The sequence below is a fragment of the Acomys minous genome (genome assembly GCF_964271855.1).
Source record: "Acomys minous genome assembly, chromosome: 12".
In the NCBI taxonomy this organism is placed as follows: domain Eukaryota; kingdom Metazoa; phylum Chordata; class Mammalia; order Rodentia; family Muridae; genus Acomys; species Acomys minous.
In genome coordinates, this window is record NC_140493.1 from 90736803 (window position 1) to 90746558 (window position 9756).

A 9756-nucleotide genomic window follows, 5' to 3' on the forward strand; every position below is an offset into this window, starting at 1 on the left:
CTAGCTGGGGTTTATTTTCTTAACTGAGGTATCTGTATCCCAGATGACCCTAGCTTGTGTCAGTCTGACAAGAAACAAACAAAAACTGACCACATCTCGATTTTCTAAAATTCAAAATTGACCCATCAGGTTCATTCTGAAAATTCTTTACTAACCCCTTAACTCTGCAAGACCTGGCCCGCTAGTCTCTACTCCGTTGCTCCAGATCCACGTCAAGGGCCCGGGTCTTCAGATCCTCCTGTTCGTGTCTGCCTTAGATCACTGGCCCTCTTGCTTTGCTTGTTTTCCTGTTATTAATTAAAGGCCATCTTTTGAGGGTGGCTGTTAACACTGGCAGGCTAATGTGCAGCGGCGTGTTTTTCCCATAAGGGATGGAGTCTCTCTTTCCTGTTGACCTTTGACACTTAAAGTAGAACTTTGACTTTCTTGTGAGACACTTTGAGAGCCTTTCTCCTCCTCTTTATTATTATTATTATTATTATTATTATTATTATTATTATTATTATTATTATTATAATATGAACAACTTAAAACTGTCTGGCATGAAGGCTCTTCCCTCACAATCCTGGTAACCTGGGTTGTATTCTCAGTACTCAGGGAGGAGAGACCAACTCCACAGATTTGCCCTCCAACATCTACATGTATGCTGTGGCACACACACAATGAACACATATGCACAACAGTAAGAATACATAAAAACAGCCGGGCGGTGGTGGCTCACGCCTTTAATCCCAGCACTCAGGGAGGCAGAGGCAGGCGGATCGCTGTGAGTTCGAGGCCAGCCTGGTCTACAAAGCGAGTCCAGGACAGCCAAGGCTACACAGAGAAACCCTGTCTTCAAAAACCAAAAAAATAAATAAAATAAAATAAAGAATACATAAAAACACTCTCAGGGATTGGAAAGAAAGAAAAAAAATTCCAGTGGAGACTTCTGGTCTTTATCCAGCTGTTAAACCACTTATGGAGGCCATCGTTAGGACTAAAACCAGAGCAAGGCAACATGGAGTTTGATTTTATGTAGCATTTACCTGAGGGACTCCAGCTGCTACTAAAAACAGACAGCCACCAGTGTGCTTGAATCATCTTAGTAAAGAATTCTCTCCTTTGATCCTTACAAAAAGGAAAAGGAAACTCTGGTGAGTACAGGCGAGTGGCAGAGCACTGGCTCGGAGTGTGTGAAGCCCTGAGTTCAACCCTAGGACCACAGCGAAGGAGAGAGAGCGATCGATCCCCAGCTGTTTTTCTCTTGCCCTGTTGCATTGTGCTGACTTCAGTCCGTGTTTTTTCTCTTGTTATGTTTCTTTGTTTCCACTTTACAAGAGCCAAGGTTCGCTAGTTCCAGTGTGAGCCTGCGCTCTAGTTAAGAGAATGGGGCAGTCCATTTATGAATCAAGGAGGAAAGCAAGTTAGGTCTATGAGTGACTTCATTGTTATTTCATATATATGTATGTATATATGTGTATGTGTGTGTCTGTATGGTTTCTTTATTGGTGACGGGGCTGGAGTGCACATGCTACAGTATGCTGAGGCCAGGGGACAACGGGTGGGACGTCCCTCCTTCTGTCATATGAGTCTCAGAGGTCAAACTCAAACGGTCAGTCTTGGCAGCAAGTCCCTTTACCCCCTGAGCCGTCTCTCCCTGTTTTGTTTTTGTCTTCTGACAAGGTGTTGTCTCCTGGGACAGGTCTAGAATGTTGTCCCTGATGACGATGACCAGGTGTGCCCCTTTCTCGGGTCTTCAGCCTGGAGCCCCTTTTCATATCGCGTCCTATTTACTTAACCCCCTTTCAAACTCATATTTGGTTTTCTGTGTGAGTCATAGGCTGAAAAGTTACGGGCACATTCTTTCAGTCTGGCTTTATTGATCCCTACCGTGTGGCTGCCATTGCAGTAGTGATGGGAGAAAAAGAAAGTGGCTCAGGGGGCTCCTAGTGGGGAGGCCAGGAAGCCCCGGGTGAACGTGTAAGGAGCGGATGAAGCCAAAGAGGTTCTGGGTGAATATGTGTTGTCGACATGGCACAATAATGCCTCCGACCCATGGACACTGGCAACCCTTTTCCTCCCCATGAGGCTCAGAAGAATGGCAGAGCTTCTCTGTGGCGGAAACACTACTGTTTACAAATGGTTGAACAGTGTGTGCAAAAACTAGCAACGGTAGCGTCTGCCTCCCAGATGTGTGCAGCCTGACCCTGCTGCCCTAGGAAGGCTTTCTACTGAGGCTGAGTAGGTCGTCCTTCTGCCATACATACTAGACAGACACACGGACATGTACAGTTCATGCCCAGCAGTGAGCAAGCGCAGCCCAACCCCCTCCCAGATTCGCTGTAAGCGTGTCCGAGGGTCTGTTCTTTCTTCATTCCCCCATTGCCTTAGTCAGGTTTCCAGGGCTAAGCCATGCAGGACGGAGAGGTTCCCGGCACTCATTCAAGGCCCTGTGTTCAATCCCCACAACTTTGCTTTGCCCTTAAAAAGAACGGTTCCGAGTCCTGGGAGGAGAAGGGGGAAGCCGACTGTGTGGTGTGACAGGGCTCATAGCAAGCTGTCTGCATTCTTAGAGCAAACGCTGGGAAGCAGTGCACAGGAAGGGCTCCTGCCACCGCCTCTACAAGGTGGTGGGAAGCGTGCTGAGCACTGAAAGGAACAAGTGAGCCAAAGAGAAGGCTGAGGTAACAGCACAGCTAGGTCAATAGCATGTTGTGCTCTGTAGAGTAATTTGACTGCCGTGCGCACATGCCATCTAACCAAGCTTTTCTACTTCTGTGCATTACCCACCCAAGTGTAACGTGCTAGAAGGCTAGGCTTGGTGGTGCTCACCTTTAACCCCAGGACTCTGGAGGGAAGCAGAGGCAGGTAAATCTCTGCAAGTTCCGAAGCAGCCTAGTTTATGTAGCAGGTTCCAGAGCAGCCAGCCAGTGGTACATAGTGAGATCCTGTCTCAAAAAGAAAGGGGGGGGGACAGTAAAAACCGAGTATCTGGCTGGGCATGGTGGCGCACGCCTTTAATCCCAGCACTCGGAAGGCAGAGGCAGGCAAATCGCTGTGAGTTCGAGGCCAGCCTGGTCTACAAAGTGAGTCCAGGACAGCCAAGGCTACACAGAGAGACCCTGTCTCGAAAAAACAAAACAAAGAATATTGATTTATTAGTGTTCAAAGCCAACCTGGTTTACATAGTGAATTCTAGCCAGTCACAGCTATATAGTGAAATTATCTCAAAAAACTAAATTAATTAATATAAGTAAAGAATATATTTAGAAATATATATATATATTTAGAAATAGTTACTGGCTTTGTGGAGAAGAAGGAAAACATAGAAGCAAAATAAAATGTCACCTCCCTCCCACCCCCCTCCCTGCTTTTTTCTCCCGTTTTGAGACAAGGTTCCCTTGTAGCCCTGGCTGACTTAGAATTCACTCTGTAGACCAGGCTGGCCTTGAACTCAAAGATCTACTTGCGGGCTGGAGAGATGGCTCAGCAGTTAAGAGCAGTTGGTCCCGAGTTCAATTCCCAGCAACCACATGGTGGTTCACAACCATCTATAATGTGATCTGATGTACATTATATATACAGTAAACAAACAAACAAATAAACAAACAAACAAAAAGATCTACTTGCCTCTGCCTTTCAAGGATTAACGGTGTTCACCATTCCACCTGGCATAAAGGAAACTCTTCCTTCTTGTACTTTTATACTTTTTAAACCATCTTTAGAAACCCCGCCTCTGAAGCTGGAGAGGTGGCTCAGTGGTTAAGAGCACTGGCTGCTCTTCCAGGGGACTTGGGTTCAATTCCCAGCAACCACATGGCAGCTCACAACTGTCTGTAACTCCAGTTCCAGTGAATCTGACACCCTCACACAGACATGCGTGTAGGCAAAACACCTATATACATCAAATAAAGGTAAATAAATCATTTTTAAAAAGAAAAGAAAGCAACAACAAAAGACAAATCTTGCCTCTAAAATTAAAGTAGACTGAAAAAAAGATTTATCAATTTCCCGTTACCGTGGCCACCTTTTCCACACGTGCCACCACCTGTCCTAAGCCCTTGTCTTTTCTCCTCGGGCTCGTATTACCAGCCTCTTGGCTCTGGCAATCCTTTTTCTATCTCTCTCGTAGCAGACAAATAGTTGTTTTAAAACAGAAATCAGATCATGGGTTTGCTTCAGGGCTCTATGGCTCGCCCTTGCCTGAAGCCCCACCAGACCTATGAGACCCCAAAAGCGTGACCTCTGAGTGCCCTTGCCTCAACTCCAGGACAGTCCTGCGTCCTAGGCAGCTTTACTGCTTTTCTAAGCTATCAGACATGTTCCTGCTGTGGGACCTTTGCACTCCCTGTTCCTCAGTCTCGAACTATCTGCCCCAGGAGTGTACAGGGTTGCTTCTTTTTGGTCAGATAGGTGTTACCACCTAAAAGTATGCTCTATCCCCATCCCAAAGTAGGCTTTTCCACCTCCCTAACCCTACCCTCCCAGCTGGGTCACTGTACCCAACATTCACCTATACAGGAAATTGTGATATTTTTTTTCCAAGACAGAGAGTCTCGCTGTGTTAGCCTTGACTGTCCTGGACTCGCTGTGTAGACTAGGTTGGCCTCGAACTCACAGGGATCCACCTGTCCCTGCCTCCTGAGTGCTGGAATTAAAGACGTGCGCCACCACGCCCGGCGAAATTGTGTGTGTGTGTGGTTTTTTTCTTTTTTTCTTTTTTTTGCTTTAACTTAAGACAGGTCCTGGCTCCTCTGGAGCCTGTGGCAGGGGAAAATCACATGTTCAAGGCCTGCCTGGGCTGTAGAGTGAGTTCAAGGCTATCCTAGGCAATTTTGTGAGATGCTGTCTCAAAGTTAAAGCAGTGAGTGGGCATAGAGCTCAGCAGTGAAGTGTTCAGCTAACTTGTGAGGCTCTGGGTTCTGTCCTCAGAACTGAAAGAGGGAGGCGAACGGTTGGTCGTAAGGGGCAAAGGGAAAAAACACGGCAACCTGAAACCAGAGCATCCAGGCAGGACTTCAGGATTGCCAGAGGAAACTCTGGAAGCTCTGGAAGCTTCCTCACCTTCTCTTACAAAGCCAGAGACAGAATCCTCATTCACACCCACCCTGTAATCCAGTGCTTGGGGCCTCAAAGGGCTAAGCGGCACAGTGGAGGGGCGGGGTGGTGGGTAACGGGACACACCACTCAGCTTATGAAACCAGGAATCCCAACCTGAGGAAGGGATGCCTCAGCAGGGCTCTCAGGAGACAAGCATGGGAGTTTCAAGGGTCACCTTCTACATGCCAAATCCTAAAATACCTATGAGAAGCCAGGTGTCAGCTGGCTACGGGGTGGGGGGTGGGGTTGGAGGGGCGGGAGGGGGCGGGGCGGGGCGGGGCGGGGGCGGAGATTGTAGCATGGCTTGAGGTTAGGCGTTCAAAACCAGATTGGATGACATGTCAAGCTCCTACTGCCTCAGACACGGAAGCATTCTGTGCAAGTCTCTCAAACTCCGGACGTGAAGTAGAGCCCGATTCAAGATTACAGGCTAAGTGGCTGAGGAAAGACTCTGGAAAGGGCTAAGGACGATTGTAAAGCAGCACAAACAGCCTCACAGAGGAGACCAGTGCCTAGCACAGCCTTGCACACGTGGGTCAGGATGGATGTTACACACCTAACATACGCATAAAATCCTAGTGAGTCCTTGAGGGTTTTGTTTTTGTTTTTGTTTTTGTTTTTTGACGACTTGGTTTTCGCTGTCAGAGGTTCATTTTTGTTCTAAAGCAGGTTTGAGTGACAAACGGAATTCCAGGACCTTGGGCCTACATTCCTGAATGTAGCTGAGAGAGACTAAGGAGATACCAGCTGGCCCAGGGTCCACCTAGTTGGAAATTGAGCACTGTCCTTGAGGTTGGAGGTAAGCCTGGGTTAAGGATCAGTTGTAGTGCTTAGGTGACCCCTATTCAAAAAAGGCCATCTTGCTGGGCACAGTGTGAAAAAAAAAAACAACCAAAACAAACATCTTTTTAATTTTTAATTTTTTGATTTTTTTGAGACAGGGTTTCTCCATGTAGCCTTGGCTGTCTTGGACATGCTTTGTAGACCAGACTGGCCTCGAACTCACAGAGATCTGACTGCCTCTGCTTCCCAAGTGCTGGGATTAAAGGCGTGTACCACCACCTCAGGGATAAAAAAAAAAAGGCCATCTTTAGGAAAAAAATTTTTTTCCCATCAGAAGCTTCTGAGTTATTTTCCTCTGGCACCAGAGAGGCTTTGTGCCTTCCCAGTAACTAATCTATACATACACTCCCGTTGCAAGCAGCACCCCAGTCTCAAGGCTCCTCCGTAGTAGGCCCTAGATTGTGGCATGGACCTCGGACTGTGGACCAGACTGTCCCCTCCCTTTCTCTGTTTGTTTTCAAGGCTCTGTCTGACCTGAGGGCTAACTGGTGAGGTAGGTAGAAGGAAGCGTGCAAGTACACACACACACACACACACACACACACACACACACACACACACACACCACATACACACCACTTTCTGTGCCCCCTAGGCTGGTCAATGATTGACTGGCACTTCACAGGCCACTAGTTTTAGACCCTGCCTTGGTGACCCTTAGAGGTCACCTCCAGAGTCCCTTCCTGCCGCCCCCATGTCAATGACCCCCTCTTTTCTGCTGCCCAGGATCTTCTCAGAAGCACCTTGCTTCCGGCCGCGTGTATAGTCTCCGCCTTCCAGTCTCTCGCTGGCCTTGTCTCGCAAACGCTCAGCCTTCAATGCCCCTGCCTTTCCCCCCAGCCTTCCCCTTTTAGCCTTTGTCCCCAGACATCCTCTTTTCCTTGGCTTTCCTGCCAGGCCTTGCTAAAGCGACAGTTGAGCAGAGAATCGAATCGGCATCGCCCACCCGGCCCCCCCCCCCTTCCTCTCCTCTTGTCAAACACCAGAGAAGGTTTTTCCTTTTCCTTCCAGGCTCTGAATGCACTCTTTCTCTTGGGAAGGCTCAGCCCTCCGGAGCCTCCTCCCCAGGGCGTGAGTTCTGACCCCAGCTCCTCCTCCGCCCTTTCTCCCTCCCCCCCCCCGCCCCCCGAACCCCCCCCCCCCCCCCCGCCTCCCCCATCCCCTTGCCGGCTCAGCACCCAGGCCCCGCCCTCTCGGCAACCCACTACGCTGAGCATTGTCTGCACTGCTGGGCTTCTTCCAGGGGTCTGGGATGCCCAGAACGTGAGCTTGCTTGCTGGAAGGAGGGACATAGAGGTGTTTCTGCAGATGGTGGAGGGACCACTTCGGCTCCCCTACAGTGATCTAGGGAGAAGGAGAGCCGATGGGTCTCTTGTTTGAAGATAATGTTGAAGCTAGAGCTTCCTTGGCTCAGTTCCAAGCTCATCTGTGTGACCTTGGAAAAAGTTGCTTTTACCTCCTTAGAGCGATGCTTCTCGACCTGTGGGTCTCGACTCCTTTGACAAACTTCTGTCTCCAGGAATATTTGCATTACAATTCATAGCAGTAACGAAAGTACAGTTATGAAGTAGCAACTAAAATAATTTTATGGTTGGGGGAGTCACCGCAATGTGAAGGGCTGTACTAAAGGGGCCACAGCGTTAGGAAAGTTGAGAACCGCACTGGCTTAGAATCTCAGGGTGCTTTGTCTGCATAATGACGAATAGTGATAACAATCCCTGGAACCTCAGGGACTCCTGTGAGGAGAAATGTGTCTGCAGACTGATACAGAGTTGGGGTCCAATCCTTAGCAGCTCGCTAAGGTGAGGCGGGTGTCTGGAAGATGAGGCTATCCCCCATTGCCTTGAGATGCCCTGCCCGGGGTTGGGGATTTAGCTCTAGCAAGTGCCCTGGGTTCAGTCCTCAGCTCTGCATGTCCTAGCCAAATTTCTTAATATTTTTGACCCTTGATTTTCCACGATCCTCAAATAGGGGAGTGTGTGTGTGCTTGTGCGTATTTCATTGTGTTATTAAGATTTTCGGCATCCAACTCCCAATCTTCGTGCCTCGGCTTCCCAAATGCTGGGATTCTAAATGTAAGCCACCATAGCAGCTGAAAGTAAGATGGCTAATTTGAGGGGCTGCTATGGCATATAAATGTATTTCTTGAACATTGCTGACAACAATCCAAGGAGTAAATCATTTGACACATCATCACCTAATATACACATATATGCACATTTGTGAAAATGAAGGAAATATATATATATATATATATATTTATTTATTTATTTATCAGTGGTTTTCAACTTTTTTCCCCCCCAAGACAGGGTTTCTCTATGTAATAGCCCTGGCTGTCCTGGACTCGCTTTGTAGACCAGGCTGGCCTCAAATTCACAGAGATTCGCCTGCCTCTGCCTCCCAAGTGCTAGGATTAAAGGCGTGCATCACCATGCCCAGTGCCTGGCTAGTTTTCAACCTTTCTAATGCTGTGCTGCAACACTTTAATATAGTTTCTTTTTTTTTTTTTAAGATTTGTTTACTTATTGTGTATACAGTCAGTGCACGTCAGATCACATTATAGATGGCTGTGAGCCACCCTATGGTTGCTGGGAATTGAACTTAGGACCTCTGGAAGAGCAGTTGTTGTTCTTAAGCGCTGAGCCATCTCTCTAGCCCCTAAGAGAGTTTCTCATTTTGTGGTGACCACAGCCATAAAATTGTGTGTGTGTGTGTGTGTGTGTGTGTGTGTGTGTGTGTGTGTGTTCCCACATGTGATTCACATGCATATTTTCTCTCTATTCAGTTTCTTTCCGCCCTTTTTCCTCATTCCCTGCTACCCATCCCATGCATGCTAGGCAAGTACAGTATCACCAAGCCACAGGTCCAGCCCTCTTGTTCTACTTCTTAAAAAAAACAAAAATAGGCTGGGTGTGGTGGTGTGCACCTGTTATACCAGCACTCAGGAGGCAGACGCAGGAGAGTCTCTACAGGTTGGAGGTCACCCACTTCTTCATACTGAGTTCTAGGCTAGTCTACAGATTGAGACTTTTCTCAGGCAAAACCAAGGCAAACCAAACCTTTGTCTCTGGCTTGCTGGTCTACTTTGGTAAAGACGGTAAGCTTCAGGCTCTTCGTTTTCGTAAATGTGCCTAACTTTGATTTAATAATGCTGTATTCTTTCTCTTAGAGTAACTTCTAATTGATCCCCACAAACATCATATCTGCCCCGAATTGCTAAATCTGAGATCATTTATTGAGCAATTATTATGTGCCAAGCACTACACAGCTGAGTGTCTTTAGAGTGTTTTCTCCTTTCTTTTTCCAAGTCAGGGTCTTTTTGTGTGTAGCCCTGGCTGTCCCGGACTCATTTTGTAGACCAGGCTGGCCTTCACCTCTCAGAGATCCATCTGCCTCTGCCACCCAGAGTGCTGGGATTACAGGTGTGCAACACCGTGCCTGGCCAGTGTTCTCTCCTTTAGCCCCTAGCGCAGTATGCCAGATCTTACAGATCTGCAAACTGAGACCCACAGTCACTTGCCCAAGGTCACACAACTAGTATGTGACAGAATGGGGCTCTGAACTCAGGTCACCTCCACACCAGAGCCTCATGTCCTCTGGCCCCTACTGTGGTAGTTCCTGCCTGGAACTGTGTTCAGCGATGACAGTCTGTTAAGCGAGGCCACTGCCTTTCATCACTCACCCCCAACAGATGCCTCTGATTGCATCTCGACCAGCACAGGTGTGTTCCGGACTGGAACATTCCAACCAACGCCACCAGGTTTAACAAATAAAAAAAGGATGCAGGCTCAATTTGAATTTCAGATTAAACAACAGGTAATTGGTTAGCGT